This window comes from Haemaphysalis longicornis, unplaced genomic scaffold (genome assembly GCF_048455015.1).
Source record: "Haemaphysalis longicornis isolate Haplotype H1 unplaced genomic scaffold, Haemaphysalis longicornis Haplotype H1 scaffold_5, whole genome shotgun sequence".
In the NCBI taxonomy this organism is placed as follows: Eukaryota; Metazoa; Arthropoda; class Arachnida; order Ixodida; family Ixodidae; genus Haemaphysalis; species Haemaphysalis longicornis.
Window position 1 is genome coordinate 203,818,907 of NW_027526385.1, and position 17,309 is coordinate 203,836,215.

Genomic DNA, 17,309 nt, shown 5'->3' on the forward strand with positions numbered 1-17,309 from the left:
AAATTTTGATCACTTTTCACGATAGCGTCGATGTTAGGAGCAATATCTTCACAGTACACGGTGATCATAAGGCTTGTGAGGGGTGCCAGGGGGACATGATCGTCCTCGAGCTTTACAACAGCATAATGTTTGGCGTTAGGCTGCATAATAATGGACGACGAAGTTATAGACCTGTCTGCCGATCAATTATTCCGCCGTTGACCGTCAAAAAGTTCACTCGGAAAATTACGTCGCGGGAGCAGTCACGCAAAATGACGAACGCAGCAGGGTTCGTGGTGCTATCAATGGTCACACGCGATGTGCACGTTCCACTTTGTGTTACGAGATGGCCCCCTGCTGTGAGTATGTGCGGACCGTCTCATATGGTCGTAACTTTCTTCAGCTTAGACGAATGATCCGCTCATAACTGAGTAGTCGGGTCCAGCGTTTATGAGGGCGACTACCTCAAATCCGTCGATGGACACTTTGGCGTTGGACGCCGCCTTCCTCGAGCTCTGGGTTGGTCATAGAGTCGTATCTAGTTTTTTGCACTTTGACGGTCGGGTACTGGGCGTCGTCGTTGTCGTCGTCTTCTCAACGGCACTCGAGGTCATGTCTAGTGCGCGTCACGCCGTGTAGCTGTCGTCGTGTTGGGGAGTCACGTCAGGGTTAGGTCGGGTCGTCAGGATGAGGGCATGTCGTGGGTAACAGGCTTCGGTGAATTGCTGCGCCGTTGAAGAGTTTTCGTTTTTCACTGTTGCACAATATCACCTCCAGAAGTCGCTGCCTTTAGTTTCCCCCGCGGAGGCTTGGGGACATTCCACGCGCAAAGTCAGCACTGCGACGCCGGTCCGGCGACTGGCACACGTAGCACGACGGCGAACAGTTACAACGGGCTGGTGTTTGGCTGGTGCTGGACAGGTTTTCTTCAATCTCAGCTGACCGCTTGCAGGATGGAGAGTGTAGAACGTCGACGTACAACCCTCGAAAACTGAGCCTCTTGTTGGGGCAGCTATGGTATATATGGTGTGCCTCCTATGGTGTAACAGATAGGACGATTATCTGTGGTTCGCAATACGTCCGTCTTCCTCGGCGCCTCGTTCTTAACAGGGGGTCGGGCGGGTGACAGTTGATGGCTGTACAACGGGGCTTCCTGACCCAGAATTGGAGCTGGCTGGGGTCTAGGAATAGCTGCAGAATAGGCCATAGGTTGCGGCTCAAGGGTTGCTCCCGACGGGGTCGATGTTCCCAGGGATATTGATCTTCTGTGGTCGTGTCGGTCAGGGAGGCGACTTGGGGTTGCGGTGTCGTTGGGAAACGTTTCCTAAACTCGTCCCTAACTATTGCGCCGATGGTGTCACGTAGTGTGTGGGAGCTAATAGCCGCGGCTCCGCTCGCCTCCAAAACTCGCCCATAGACTCGGCGGTCGAACTGCCGAGTTTTAATTTCTCAATACCGGCAGCCTTAGACGCAAATTTTGACACGGTCTTGGGGGAGGGGGGTTGCGAACAAGGCACGCGAAGAGCTCTAGCTTTTTCCTTCGCATCAGAAACCTTAGTTTCTTTTCCTCCGTCATTTATGGGTACGCATGGTGAAAAAGTCGTTAAATCTCCTCGATGAACATCATGACCCCTTTGTTGTGGTGCTCCATTCGAATTTCAAGCAGAACCACCGCGCGTCTTTTCCCATCACTGTAGAAAAGGTCCCAAAGAACTCGCTCTCGAATTGAGTCGAGTTGGTCAAAGTCCTCTCATGGTTCTAGAACCAAGTTCGAGCTGAATCTTCTAAAGAAAAGAAAACATCGCGGAACGTTTTTTCGTCGTCCCACATGTTGAAGATCCCGACGCGCTCCAGTTTCTCCAACCATTCTTCTGGGTATACTTCTGGGACTCCTCGCCATGATGGTGCTACTCGGGCCTGCTTCAGCACGCGACGTTGTTTCTTGCACAATGGTTGTGGTTGCAGCGGTCGTTGTCTTGGGTCTTTCTGGCAGCTGGTCGAACTCAAGCGGCAATCCTTGCAGTCGGCGGATGGTTCTCGTTGTACTGGCCTGGCGGCTTCCAGACATGGTAGAGGGCATGAAGGGTGAGTACCTCGCACCTCGAGTAGATGTCACGTAGCCAGAGACGACACAGCTGTCTTGCAGACTATACAATTTTATTGAAGCGAACTTGTGCTCCCCTAACTCAAATACATGGGCGGTGAAACAGAAGTCAACAAAGGGACTTGCGCTGACTAGTTTCGAGGAATTGAATGCTGCAGTGTCACCTTTTTGGGAATTTCTCTTTGGGCGCGAGTGTTTCTGGAACCGTAGGAGTACATCCAAACCAAAGAAGAATATTGTAGGCTGTTCACGTTAGTTCCGAACGCTCTACCCATCTGTAGTGACAACACATGCGGATTATAAAGAAAGAGTGAAACACGAGCTTCCCTTGGCGCACATACCGGTGCAGCCGGGCGGTAAAAAGAGGAAATAAATAAACAATCTGAATGCATTGTTCGCGGCAATATGGTGTTACGTGATTAGCATAAGCAGCGGCTTTGACCGTTTCACTGCCTAGGAAAGGAAGGCCTTTCAGATTAGGGTACTTCACTACAACATAAACAGGCTCCAAGGCCAGAACAAACCGAACAGGCGATAACGAGCAGTTGTAACTCTCGGCACGGGTTAGGAAAAATTATGCGCTTTCTACCACATGTACAAAGACATCGGCCCGTTACCGGTGTACCTGTTATGAAGCAGATACAAACGATCCCGGAATTTGAAAATTTAGGGGTGCCAAATGGGTACTTATTTCGAAGTAATAAAATACTTCTTCTTTGTATATTACTATAATTGCAGCTTCACGTAGTGATGTAGAGTCAACGACGCTACGTTTGACATATGACGGGATATGTTGTTTGCGCCCACGAACGGAACTGGCCAGGGGCAAGAGAAAAATGACCCTATAGATGCTCACACGCGTTAGACTGCGCACCGAGCTAGAACCAGCTAGTCTTTCTAAGCCAAAGTGATAGCTCACCGGTTGTGAGTTTTACGGGATGCAAAATATTTCACAAGAACTAAGACAATGTGTCCTATTTAGAAAGGCTGCAGAAATTTATTGTCTTAAAAGCAGTGAGATAAGATATTTGTTCGGTGCGTCTGAAATAATTCGAAATTAGCCAGGTATAATTCTCTAGGCAGACCATCAGGTTCACATGCGACCCGCATTTATGCTCTAAAGAACGTGCTTCACTTCAGTAATAGTCGATGGAACAGTAAAAGTATGATACCACCCTGTGGGCACGTCTGGAAAGGGCTGAGACCACAAGGAGAGGGCTGAGAAGGTAAGGGCTGAGAGAAGATGTAGTGTTCAATTAAACTGGAAGCAGACTATGCCTTCCCACTCAAGAAATCTCCAAAAGTTGGGATATAGGGTGCTGTTACTGGCCTGGGCGGATAAGATCGGGTCGATATCCAGTTATTCCGTTAGGATAAAGCAGTAATCTACAAAAACAGAATTATAGGCTCATTTACCGGCCTGGACCTAGTGAGTTAAGAAACAAATCCAGATACTTCCCTGGAATAAAGCAGCAATAATCAAAAGGCGTAATATATTGGATGCTCTTACAGGCCTGGATGGAGGGGGGCCAGGTGTAAATTAAGTTCCTCCTGTAGGTAAAAGCAGTAATGTACAAGAGTCAAAATATTGTGCCCACATCAACCTGTATAGAGGATGGTAAGATAAAAATCCAGATTCTCCAGTATGATAAAACAGGGCATTATTCGCAGTGCCCATACTATCACTGTTTCTACATTGGTTCGATGGCATCGCAAATTGTATTCAAATGTTAAGATGCACAATTCAGACACTGCTACCAGCCAAGCAGTTCTTGTAGCCTAGTGCATATTACAATAGCTTGCGGTATATCTTGAAGGGCAATGCGAATTTTCGCCTAAGTGTTCTCAAGTTCCTATGAAACGTACGGCAGAGGTCATGGCCGTTTAGACGGCATTGCAAGTACATTGCTTCAAAGCGAATCCCACTACTGACTTTCGTAACAACTCGTAAGCACGCGCTACACGTTGAACGACTTCACCCGCATTAGCCTTCTGTTAAGAAGGCGATCAAGAAATTTCCAAAGCTATTTCGGTGCGAATGAAGAGCCTTGGAGCTGAAGAGTCAATAGAGAAGCCATAAGGGATAATACTTGAATTGCTCGCTTAACACCCATCTCTACACTACAGGAAAAAGCTGGCCTTAACACGATAGAAGAGTTGCATTACCAGCGACGACAGGCGCCATCTAATAAAGCACAGCAGTATACATCTGTGGCTGCTTTAAGGTGGTATATCGAACTCCAAACTAACATGCTGCCAGATCCCTCTCTAGAACCCCCTACTTGGACACGAATAATATCACTGACTGCAAGCCTATAGGTCGGTGAAGCCATATTGCGCCGCAACTCTCATCCAATGCTCACCAAGATACGTTTTACGACGACCCCAGGATTTCAGTGCGAATTATTGCCACAGCGTCGTACACCCAGCCTTGCAGGTTTCTTAAATCTGCCATTACTACGCCCCTCAGAGGCCCCCGTCAACGCTTGGTGAGCTCAAAGTGATTTTCGATGCCTTGACAACTATAAAAATGCTGATGCCAGAGCAATCACAACCTGTCAACATCTCTAACAATTCAATGACAGCAGTTCCAGAACTCCACAAGGTACTTCATCAAGTGCCCATGTCCCAAACCATTCACGCGAAGGCTGCGACCCTTAGCTTCAGAGTGAAGATTACTTGAGCCTAGAGGACTTTGACTCCTGGACCGCAACAGGCGGATGCGGCGACTCGTATACCTCCCACGATGCATCCAGTGTCCTTATTTCTAATCGACGAAGGGTAAAAGTTGGTCACCAACAAAAAAGACCTTAGGCGCTCCACACGCGCACCGATTATAAACTGTGGATCAAACCTCTCTGGTGGCCTCACCCGCCGTGAGGAGTTGGCGCTACGAAGGATTCGTGTCGAGGCTGCTCCTACACCAGCTGTCACCCACACCTGGCCCGCGCGTCGACATGCTCCATTTGCCCGGACATGTTCATTTTGCACCAGGTCAGGAAACACCACAGATATTTACCATCTCCAGTGGACTTGCCGTAGCCCCCAAAGTTCCCCACAGCAAATACTAAATAGTGTGGGACTCAACCCAGGCCGGCCGCCCAACTACACACGCTGGCTGTTCCGGCCGTATCACCGCAGCCTTTTAGGCTTTCTGAGTGAGAACTTCCTGTTTACGTACACTTAGACACACTGGACCTCACCGTTTTATGTGGCAGGGCAAACGTTCGCAAATAAAAACAAACTGGCTGGTGATCACACACGTGAGTCTTACACCCCGTCAAGGCTTGCACGTCAGCAGGCTGCAAGCCTGCATCACGGCCGTGTGACTCCAACACACGATCAAGTTGGCTGGACGATATGCCACGGTGCCAAGTCCACACATACATTGTGTTATGTGTCAACAAATGCACGTACTTCAGTGAGGTTTGCTACACAAAACATATCAGCTCCCAGCAGAGCAGCTGGATTTCCCTTTCCCAGATACCTGTACGTACATCGCATCTCAAGTATATTGTTAAACAACACCATAAAATTACGTGAAGCGGTCCATCAAAATCGGAAGGTATCAAAAATAATGTGTGATCTGTTACGCAGCGCACTGCCAAGAGTATGCAATTATTAGGCTTACCTGGATAAAGGCGGAGTCTAAGGAGGCAATATGAATAATCCCATCGTACTACACGTATGCACCCATAGAAAGAGGTGACTAAACACGCCACGACCAACGTCCGTGCATCGCACTGTAGAGGATAAGAAGAAACACTCTGCAATCTAAACCCTTGTAAATTAGTGGACATCTCCGCAGTGAACAGAAATTAGTTTCCTCCAGAGAAAGTACTCCGCAAAACATTTTTCATGAAAACATCAAACATTTCTCTTCTTTACAATAGAACGAAACAGTTGAAATGTTACCTTTACATGAGTAGGTTGTTGTTAAAAGCTAAGTAATTAGGAAAGAAAGAATAAGAGCGAAAACATACTCCAGACAGGTTCGTCGGAGCTAGTAGTAAACAGGCACAATGCACACAAAGATAGGGCAGAATCGGTTTCGATGAACTTGGCCTGTGGTAAGAAAAAACCGCAAACAAGAATCCTAGGGTACACTGGATTGCAGATTCTCTTGTAGAGACATACCCCCGCTTTGCCTCTTGGCGCAAAGAGCCAATTCGTTCTGCGTTGTTGTCATGCTGTGTGTCAAAACGCTCTGAAACGATTTCCGGAAAGGCATCTGGACTTGTTCAAGCGGTTTCTCTTTTCTTGAAAGAAGAGACGAGCACTAGAAGCCAATAATTGTACAGACGGCACGGTTATTTGCGAAGCACAGGGAAGGAGAGAGCTGCCTCTCATTTGCACCTTATGATGACGTTTTGGTCCGTGTCGGTGGGGTTTCTCAACAATACACGCCTTTGTTTTTGAAAGAAGCGAGTGACAGTAAGGGGGTCCTCCGAAGCATTCCGCTTTGTCGCCCTAGTCCTCAGGCGCGTTGGAAAGGGCAATCGAGTTTTCGTCATACTTATTCAGGTGAAGCCGAAGATAATGGGGGAGGGGAACCGGGATGTAGTGGAGCGCTTTTCTCTTCCTCTGAATAACGGTCAGGCTCTGTTGGGGGGCCTACCGCGTCGCTATCGATGTTAGACCATCATCGACAATGAACAGTAAACATGGTGAGTGTGTCGGATGCGGTCGGCACCTGATGGAACGCTTGCCGAGCTGCCTCAGAGTACGAATGCCATAAACCTCAGGACACCATCGCAAGATTGCTGCCAAGGTGTAGGCGCTGCAGAACGTAGACTCCTCCAACAGTCCTGTACAACCAATAGCAAGAGCAATACCTAGCATTACGCGGTGCGCCCACGTGGCCCGCGGAGCCGCACCTCGTGCACATCTGCTGCATTCGACCATTGTCGCGTTTGTCTATGGCCCAGACTTTGATGAAATTCAGCCAGTGGTTGCGTTCACTAATTTTCATATTGAGAAAGTGTGTGCCCGAGTGCACGAATAGCCACGAATGAGTGGTGCCTCTGCTGATATCTAGGCCCTTTCCGTATTGACTTGGTACTTGCGGCAACACTTCACTTAGGTCGTGCAAAGGTAGAAGGAAGACCCATTACCTATGTGGCTTGTGGGCCATCTGGAACAATTGGGATGCGCTCTCTGTTGATGGTTATGTGAGCACGCCAATGTTCGCAGACATTGATGCGGAACTTCTTACTTTGCTGCCCCCCGTACATTTGGGAAGTAGAGACGATGGAAGCAGTTGTTTACACAGATTTTCGCACTTTTCCTTGACAATCATTCACATCGATTACCTGCCTCTTAGAAGGCGTTCGGCGGACAATGTCGGTGACGAATACCCGAATATGAACGTGAAGAACGATGCTGAGATGACGGTGATCGACCCCGGCAGAACTGAGGGCCGCGCGAAGTGACCCGCTCCGGCCCCGATTCTACCTTACGGCCAAACGTTGTATATTCAGATTCTTCGCCAAAAAGTGAGGAGAATGCTTGATCAAGTGGTTCATGTAGCCATACTCTTCGAAACTGCTGTAACTGCCAGCACTTTTTAAGCATGACCATATTATTGAGCAGAAACAAAACTGCTGGTGCATTTGAAGCAAAATAAATGTAAGTAGCCGGCGCATCCTCGCCCATTTAGGTGAAGTGCTCATTTTTTGGTTTTAATACTGTATGCGAAAACAGTTCGCAGCCGATAAAAATGAAGCGTCCAAAATTGCGCACGAACGCTCCAGCACGTACCGTGTAAAAGAAAGCACATAAACAATGCTCCAGATGGTGCTGTTTAAGTGTGAACAATCCATAAAACATAATAGCAACAAAATGCGATGTTTTAATTCAGCGTGCAGGAGCGCTGCGAAATGACAAACATTGAGTTCCATACAAAACATCTGTCAATTCAATAAACCCGGACTAAGGCCGACATGGGAAGGCCGTGAGATTGATAGCAAAGCAAAAGACGGTGCCAGAGAACCTAGGGCGAATTACTGCCCCGCCCCTCCGACAGCCGTCACATTGAGTGGAACTGCTCACATTTTTAATACATATGCTTCTATAGAGCTTCTATAGAGTCCTGCCCTTGATAGAGAAAGGGGTCGCAATAAATATAGGTTACGAATGCAAATTTAATCTTGATTGTAGAATACAATAGGGCCGATATCTAAAGGAAACACAGGCACAACGCTGTCAGCGTTGTGCAAGTTCCTTGTATTGGGGCGCTTTTTATCGCTAATAATACAATTGATAGTCAGAATTGTGTCCCTGTTTGCGTTATTCACAGTTTACCATTCAAGCTAAAATTTGAGAATATGATATGCCAACTTGGCCAATACTGATAAATTGTACGTTAATAAAACAGCCGGCGTCGGCGTATTATGTTCAGAAGTGTCTGTTGCTGGGGTGGTCTTATCGTAACTCATGGAACTGATAAATGTTATTCACGTAATGAAAACAATTATTTTTGTTTTCTCCCTTTTTCTGGTATATTGCCCATTAGTTACCGTGGAACTTCCTTTTGTGTCGAATGCGCTTTCAGAACAGGCAAGTGCTCTATTTATTACTAAACGAGAGCTACGTGCTTTCTCCCCAACCCCTATTTTTTGATATAAAAGTGGTATTTACTAACAATACAGGACAATACATATAACAAAGCATTTGTTTTTATTACGAATAATTAAGTAGGGTTTTCAAGGGAGCGTTGACAAATTTTCTGTGTGCTGGGGCGAGTTAATGCCACAACGTCAACGCCCTCAATTCTTAAAGATACTCTCCTTCAATCGTTACCATCCCAAACATGAAATCCACCCTAGCGGACCTCATCATCCCACGGAGACTACATCCCTCAAGGTCAGCGCCATTGAATGTGCCTTCTCTTTATTTAGATTCTTTCCTCCCCCAATTCCCAACCACATAATGCATCCTTACCGTAACGCCAATCTCTCCCCGCAATGAACATCTGAATATTGCTCCAGCAGGTCTTCCACCACTGATATCCTCCATACTAGACGTAGTTAACATTTTATGCAGGTCGTATTATTCTCTGGAAGGCTCTCGTGGCTACCGGTAACAGCGAGTGCAAGAGCCCAGACACGCTGTTGCGCACTAACGAAACTGTGAGCTCTGCGGCTAGTCACCAAATTCACTATTCTAATAGTATGCAACAAAACTAGCGTGTGCCGGCCACAGGCCATCTCTGACCTCACAGTTACCATCGATGCCCGGCCTACAGCAATGGTCTGGACACTACGCATCTTCGGCGCGCAACACCATTACCTCGCTGGGGGCAGTCTTTACTACCGAGATCAGGACAACGGTATCTCAACTGATTCACCTTATCCAAAAAGTAGGCTCCTTTCGACACAAACATCGTGAGGTGTACACCTCCTGGATAGTGCAATGCATGATAATGAGTCGCATGGTGTGTAGCGCCCTATAGCTTGGTCTAAAGTCCTGGAAATAACCAAGCTATGCACAGAAATACGAAAGTAGTATAAGGCAGCCCTTGGGCTTCCCAACTTCACTCCGACGTTGCGCCCCTTCCGGCTGGGCGTCCAAAACACCATACCAGAGTTTGCTGAGGCACAGCTTACAAGTAAATGCCAGCAGCTACAAGCACCCTGCACTGGCTGCAACCTCTTAAACGTCCTAGGCTGCCCCTCCAGCCCCACTATCCAAGCCTTCTGCACCCCGACCCCAAACACGCGCTGTCATTCAAGTACTCCCAATTCAAAAGCACGTGCACCCCATCTACAACATGGGACACCGCTTACGCCTGACACGGCTACTACTTCTGACCTCATCGCCAACCACACAGATGAAGCACCATACATTCCACAACCTGCCTACGCCATCACAATAATACATTCAACAAGCAAAACCAACACTGTTTCTACCTTATGCCCCACATATTTTGGCACAACTGAGAAAACGGCCATGGCACTCCCCATTGCACATACACCTGATACGCACATCGTCACTCTGACTGCTTCCCAATTCGTCTGGCGTTCCGACTCCATGGATCGTATCAACAACCTCTCCCTTTACATGCCTCTCCAACGACCTATACTACCACACAGCCGCATAGTATAAATCCACGAGCATTATTCTTTTGACGGGACATAGATAGCGGAGGCCACTGCGCGCTCCTTAACCTACGGGTCATTCGCGGAGGGGATGAACACCACCACCAGACACCCCATCACAGCCACATTTAGTCCCCAAAGACGCCTAAATACTCCCCCACTAAAGTTAGTCCTGCCGCCTGTATGCTCTAGCTCACCCCTCCCTTCCCATCGAGAACACACGAATCAGGCGCCGCCTATAGGCCAACACTTTCTATACCCACTAACATCTAGACTACGTAAATACGAGCACCCACTCACTAAAGGGCACGCACTACAAATCGCCATTACAGCTCTCCACTTCGTAACGCCTTGCAGAGCACTACGAACTACTCACCGCGTACATTCCCTCTACGAGCAATGGGAGAGCGGTCTGCGCAGTGGCAAGCTCAAGGACCGGTCTGCACTGGTCGAACAAGCGTACTCAGTAGCCATAGCACGTGGCATACCGGAATAAAGTGGCCTACCTTCCTCGTTTTCTTTAACGCACTTATTAAACCTCCCACAGCTTTCAGAAAAAAGTGCTTACTCTCTCTTTTTTTAGAACATGATATTTTTTTCCGGGAATCGTAAAGAACCGGCCCAAGATCTTCGAGAAACGGCGGGCGGCTTTTCCAGTCCGCAAGACGACAGAAGTCTACTTTGAACTCTGTTTGTACTACCGCCTGCGCACCCCTCTCATCATTCCCTCGCCGTGCCGTAGGTGGTCTCCAAAAGGAACGCTACGACCTAATTCTCGCCGCTATGTTTCTATATACTCCATGTAGCCTTTCTGTATTAACTGCCGAGCCTATTTCGCGAATGCAGCCTATTTTCTTTATACTGTCCGCAGCAGAGCTATCATACTCCCATATTTCTGTTTCATTCGGTATTACACACTTCCTCGATTGGTGTCACTTGCAATGCAAACGAAAAGCGCCGATTAATCGCTCAGGCATTTAACATAATCGGACTAGAATAATATGCGATAAAGAATTTTACTGCTCCACAAAAACAGTTACTTATTGTTTTCGGCAATACATTTGTCAACTCATCCGCTCAAGCCCCATCTGTAACTGATCCCCCTGGCCACAGGATGGCCAACTGAACTCCTTAGTATCTACAGGCAAAGTGTTGTGGTAGATGAAGACAATTTATAAATCACATAAAGACAGACAATTGGCCGAGTACCATGAAGTCGTCAATTGCCAACGGCCCTCGGTAAACCCCCAAAACGCGTAAACATATGACGAAAAAAACAAGCTGTGCAAATGAGGGGGCGTCGATCATGTTTACCAAAAGAGGTGCTGAAACTGCACACCAACGCAAACCACCCGCGATATCGTTACTCACTGTAGCCGAAACAACAACAAAAGCACGGGTGCCTTGGGGCTATGCTGCGAAAGAGTTTTTGAGGTGCTGGCACCACAACCCGCTATTCTGATAAAATAGGTTTTTTGTATTTTTGTATTGCTGGAGCAGAAATCAACGTTTCGGCTGCACGCATATCTGCTCATTGGTAAATCTGCTCGGCCCTCCTCAGTGTAAACTATTCACTGAGCGTATTATAAGATGCGCACCGCATTCCTTTGTCCCCCTCATGCTTTCCATGTCTCGGTTCGTCTTCAAAAGTAAAATTGAATTTTACTAAGCAGATTTCGAAAAGCGGTTTTTTGTTAATGTGCCTAACATTCTTCTCTTATAACGCCAGAAAAAAGGCAAACACGGCATAACCAGCAGACAGAGGCTGCTATAAAGATTGCCACCCCGCACGAGGCACCTTGAGTATTCATGGTGACGGTGAGCAGCGACACCGCGGTCCCCGAGCTCCCATACATAGGCCGGGTCCAACCGTGGCGAAGTGTTTAAAGGGGCGCCTTGGTCAAGCTTGGGCCGATGGGCTCACGGCCTGTCTACCATACAGGGAGCTCCGGGACCTCTTTGACTACCAGGGTAAGGTCAAAGCAGAAAGTATCCCCGTCTCCCTGCCTTCATACTATGGTATATGGCACTTTCAAAACCACCCTCTAAACGTAATCGGCCTCCGAAAAGGGCGGCACCAAAGTTTTATTTCCACCTCTTTCAACAACTGTCTTTCCAACAACCGTAAACAACTATTCCCGTTTTGTTGTAATTGAGTCAACTGACACAGAAAGATCTGTGGCGTTATTGTCTGTCTTCTTGGTATCGAAGTTCCTGACAAGTATAATTGGTGAGGCGTACAAAGCCAAGAAAAAAAACTGGGCAATTGCTGGTCGAAGTCACCACGCAGCAGCAGGCAGAAAAACTATTGAGACAGACCCTAATTGGTGGTCTTCACATCAGGGTCATGCCCGACCGCAGCTTAAACTGCACCCAGAGCGTGATCTCCGATCCCGATCTACTGAACGAAACTTAGGCCGACCTGCTGGTGGGCCTTCGAGGTCAGGGTGTAACAGGGGTCAGGCGGATAAACATACGTAGAGATGACAAACAAATACCTACAAAGCATCTTATCTTGACTTTTGACAGGTCGAGCCATCCAGAATACATCAATGCAGGATTTATGGGATGTCCGGTCTGGACTTACATGCCTAACCCGCGGCAGTGTTTTAAGTGCCAATGGTTTGGGCATGGCGCCAACTCCTGCCGCGGCCGCCTTACCTGTGCAAAATGCGGCCAAAATGACCACCCGTTCGAAAACTGCAACACCCGGAGTTTCACATGTGCCAACTGCCAGGGGCCCCACGCAGCGTGGTCAATCACTTGTGAGAAAATTAAGTAGGAAAAACAAATCATAAATATAAGTGTCACTGAGAACATCACCTTTTCAGAGGTGAGAAAGAGGTTCGCCTCTTTCCCTCTGGGGAGGTATCCCGACCCAGCTCACAGGGGTGGCGGGGGAGTGGCGTCTGGTTACGGCGGGTACCCAGTATTGCGAGTCGGACATGGTCCCGCCCCCAACCCCCCTTGGGTGGCCTCAGGCAGCCGAACCTGTAACCACGCCGCTTGCTGAGGCAGCAGCGGTTGTGGTTCCAACCTCTTCCGTCGGGACCGTTGCGGCTTCCGCCCTGGCTCCCCGTCCTCCAGTGCGTTGGAGGGTGCCGAGGGGATGGACACCACGGGCCCCGCACCGGCTTCCACCACCACTGCACCGACCGTGCTACCTCTAGTGCCCCGGACGACCTTAGCAGTGGCGGCTCCAACGAAGGGCTCCCGAAAAGGGGCCATGTCCGGGGGGCCCGGTCCTTCAGGCACCCCTCGGACATCTGATGAGGAGATGGATGTCTGGTCGTTCATGCCTGCAATCCAGCGGAAGGAGCAGCCACCGGCTTCCAAGCCTACAGAAAGGCCTAAAAAGCCCAATCCCAGAGTAACTCCCCCTGTTACTTATTTAAAGCGACGGGGACAAGAAGAGGACGACGAACCTGGCATGAACTGCGGGTATGGGGGGAACGAGGTGGCGCGTGCCATCATCATTAGGTTTTTGGAATGATTCTGGCCAGTGGCACAATAAAGTGGTCCTCCCTCTACATCACCCGCTCCTCGGTTTTCAACAGATTCGGTGGTGCGACCAGGATGTGAAATCCTACCGTTGAAGACCCCATCGAACAGCGAGCCTACTAAAGAGAACCAGGGCCAGCGCAGACCAGCCGTTCGCGATCCAGACCAGCTAACCTGGTCACAGCAACGCTGTGGATCGGTTGAGACAGAAACGGGCGCATCATTGCGCAGCCACAACGAGGGTGATCAACGAACTCAACACCTTGATGGACGAGACACCCATCTCTGCCGGTGAACTGAATGATAAACTTGTACTTTTAAAGAATAAAGAAGGACCACTCACCGCGGTAGATGAAGAAATTGAACGGCTTGTTGAGCATGGCGATTTACAAGAAGAGTTGACCTCAGTAACCCGTTGTCAAGAGTCTATTGCCCTCACCAAGCTTCGTGCAGAACGCCTTCTTTCGTCCACAGCGCAAGCTACCTCCACAGCGCAAGCAGCGCAGGCGCAATCGTGAAGTGCCCCTCACGCAATTCGTGCGATGGCACACGGTCGAGCTCAGGTCAGACTTCCCAAACTAGAGCTCACCAAATTTCAAGGAGACATTGCGGTGTGGTCTGCCTTTTGGGACCAATTTGAGTCTACCATTCACGGCAATGATTCGATTGCAAACGTACATAATTTGAAGTATTTGCGCAGCCACCTTAAGGAAAAGCCGAAAATGTCATCAGCGGGTTACCAACAACAAATTAAAGCTACGGAACGGCAATTGACCTTTTAAAGCAACGATTCGACCATACGGGGCTAATAATAAACGACCTCATGAGCAAGCTACTATATATAAAAGATTTGAGTCCTAAGATGATTTAGGGGGCCTCCATAGATTGAATGAGGATTTGCAAGCTCATTTGGGCTCTTTAAAGAACCTCGGAGTTGTCATTGATGGCCACGGTGTCCTACTGAAGTCAGCATTACTCCGCGCCCTGCCAAAAGAGCTTGTACTAAAGTACCACCAGCACTTCTCAAGGAGGCATCCACGCAAAGGCAAGGAAACCGGCAAGATGATTTGTCGTCGCTGCTCAACATCTTGAATATCGAAGTACGAAGCCGTGAATCTGCAGAGATGTATATTTCAAGTGACAAGCGCCCTTCGTATAAGTCAACACAGCGAAGTCTGAACAGCGACACCTTTCAAGGTTGGGTGTCTATGCGGGTGGTTCATCAGAACACAGGTACCTGCCTTCTTTGCGACACTCCAGGTCATACGACGGAGGCCTGTACAGCTCGTACGACGATTGGTGACAAAAGGGCCAAATTACAAAAACTGGGTCGCTGCTTCCGCTGCGCGACACCGTTTCATCGCGCCAAAGACTACAGGATGGCGCGAAGATTGGAGTGTGTAAACTGCGGGGGACGCCACATATCATCGATGTGCACACCAACGGGAAGCGTGCACTACCACATAAGGCAACCATCGTTTCCAGCTCGGTGACTGACCAGATAGAACGAACAGTTCTTCTGCAGACAGCGCTTGTTTTGGCCAAGGGCACAAGAACTAAACGTTTTGTAAGAATCCTCTTTGATGGAGGCAGCCAGCGCAGCTTTATTACACAATCTCTCGCATGAAGTCTGCAGAATGAATCGATCGGACACGAACTGTTGAACAACTGTTCGGGGTTCGGAAATTCTTTGTTTCAAAGAGAACAGTATCGAAAGGTGAGAGTCACGCTGTACAGTCAGTACGACAACCGAGCCTTGCAGATCTAGGCACTGGAAGTATCAGAAATATGTAACGACCTCTCCCCTCTAACGGAGCAGCAGTCTTTCCAACACACGAAAAGTGATCAACTTTCCTTCGATGACGTTGCCGTCTTCAACACCCAGCCTCACCCAGGCATTAACATACTAATTCGCGACGACTTTTACTGGACATTCTTCACTGGAGATATCAAGCGTCTGAACTAATCGCTGACTGCTGTGAACACTGCAGTCGGATGGACTTTACACGGGAACAGCGAGAGCGTTACCAACAGCGGCAGAGTGGAAGAGGTTCAGATTTTCTAGGTGTCTACTGAAGAAATCTCACATCAGCTTAAGACATTTGGGGAAATTGAACACCTCGGATTGAAAGATGAACCACAATTAACAGACGAAGAACATTACGTTTTGGAGGAGGACGCGTCGAGAAACTGGCTTGAAAACGAGATGGAGCAGTACGAGGACGTCTGGTGGCAGATGAAGGAACTGAGCAGCGTTGTCGCTCGGCTGCAGGAGGAAAACTCCAAACTGAGCAGCTCGCTCAAGGCGAAAGAGAGTCACCGTTCCCACCATGGCCAACCATGCAGCGTGGAGCTGGACGATGACATCGTTGTGCTTCAGCGACTCCGGGATGCCTTTTACAAGCAGTCCGCCAAGCTCAGCCAATGCAAGAGGGAGATGGCCACCAGTGCTGCTGACATCAAGTCGCTGTAGCAGCAGCTGGAAGCGAGCCAGAAGGCAAGCCAGGAGCACGGGCGCCGGAATCGGCGGCTGCAGCAGCAGATGCGGCAGCTGTGCGACGAGTGGGGAGACGTGCAGGCTCTGCTACACTACCAGCAGGGTCAGCTACAGGCACAGCAGGAGCGGCTGGGCACTACCATACGGGACCACGATGACCTGCTGCTGCACGCTGAGGACGCCTCCTGTGCGGATATTAGGGGAAGTTGGTGATCGTCCTGGATGACCCCAACTGGTCGCGCTTCACGTTGGACGAGCTGAAACACATCCTGTTCGAGAAGAACGAACTCAAGGCACGCGTTAGTGATCTCGAAGATGAGCTGGCACTGTACAGACCAAAGCAGGCTGATGAGGCAACCTCGCTTCTGACCAGGCCGGCTGATCTGCCAACACCAATGAAGGATGAAGACCTGCCCGTCTAGGGACCCATCAACCAGCAGCCTGAGGAGAAGCGTGTTTCTCTCGGAAGGTCCTCGGACATCCGCAAATTGTTCCAGTACGTGATGCACAACCTGCACATGCCAGAGGAGGATCCCCGCTCAGAGATCTTGCCCGAACGTCTCAGATTTCCCAGCCCCCTGTGGCCCCGCGTAAAGCCTGGATGACGCCGCCGAGTGGCCTGGCGGGGAGCCTTCTGAATGGACTGCTCGCCCAATGCCCGCCACCGGAGTGGCTCATTGACATTGCACTCTTCTTCGAATTTGTCAAAGCCTTCCCTTCATTTTTCCCTGCGGACTCCTGCTGTGACACCGTGAAGCTCTTCTCCTCGCGCTGCTGAGCAGTGCTTTTCTATGACACATTCCATGACCAGCGGGTGTCCACTGGCCAAAACACCAGCGGCACACTGGGCGCTTTCTGTGGCAGTGCATTGCTTTAACTCAATTTAAAGACTCAAGACGTCCTGGTCTAATGTCAAGTTCCGTCACCCAGCTGCAACCTGTTGCTTCATATCTGGCTGGCCCGGAGCCTGTTACATATTTAAAGCGACGGGGACAAGAAGAGGACGACGAATATAGCATAAACTTCGGGTATGGGGGGAATGAGATGGCGCGTGCCCTCATCAGGTTTTTGGAATGATTCTGGCCGCTGGCACAATAAAGTGGTCCTCCCTCTACGTCGCCCGCTCCTC

At 49.2% G+C, this 17,309-nt stretch overlaps 1 pseudogene; it reads left to right on the forward strand.

Annotated features, from left to right (window-relative positions):
* LOC144140080 (RILP-like protein 1) overlaps nt 1-16,785 on the forward strand; it is a 37,706-nt pseudogene extending 20,921 nt beyond the window's left edge.
* The last annotated feature ends 524 nt before the right edge of the window (nt 16,786-17,309 follow it).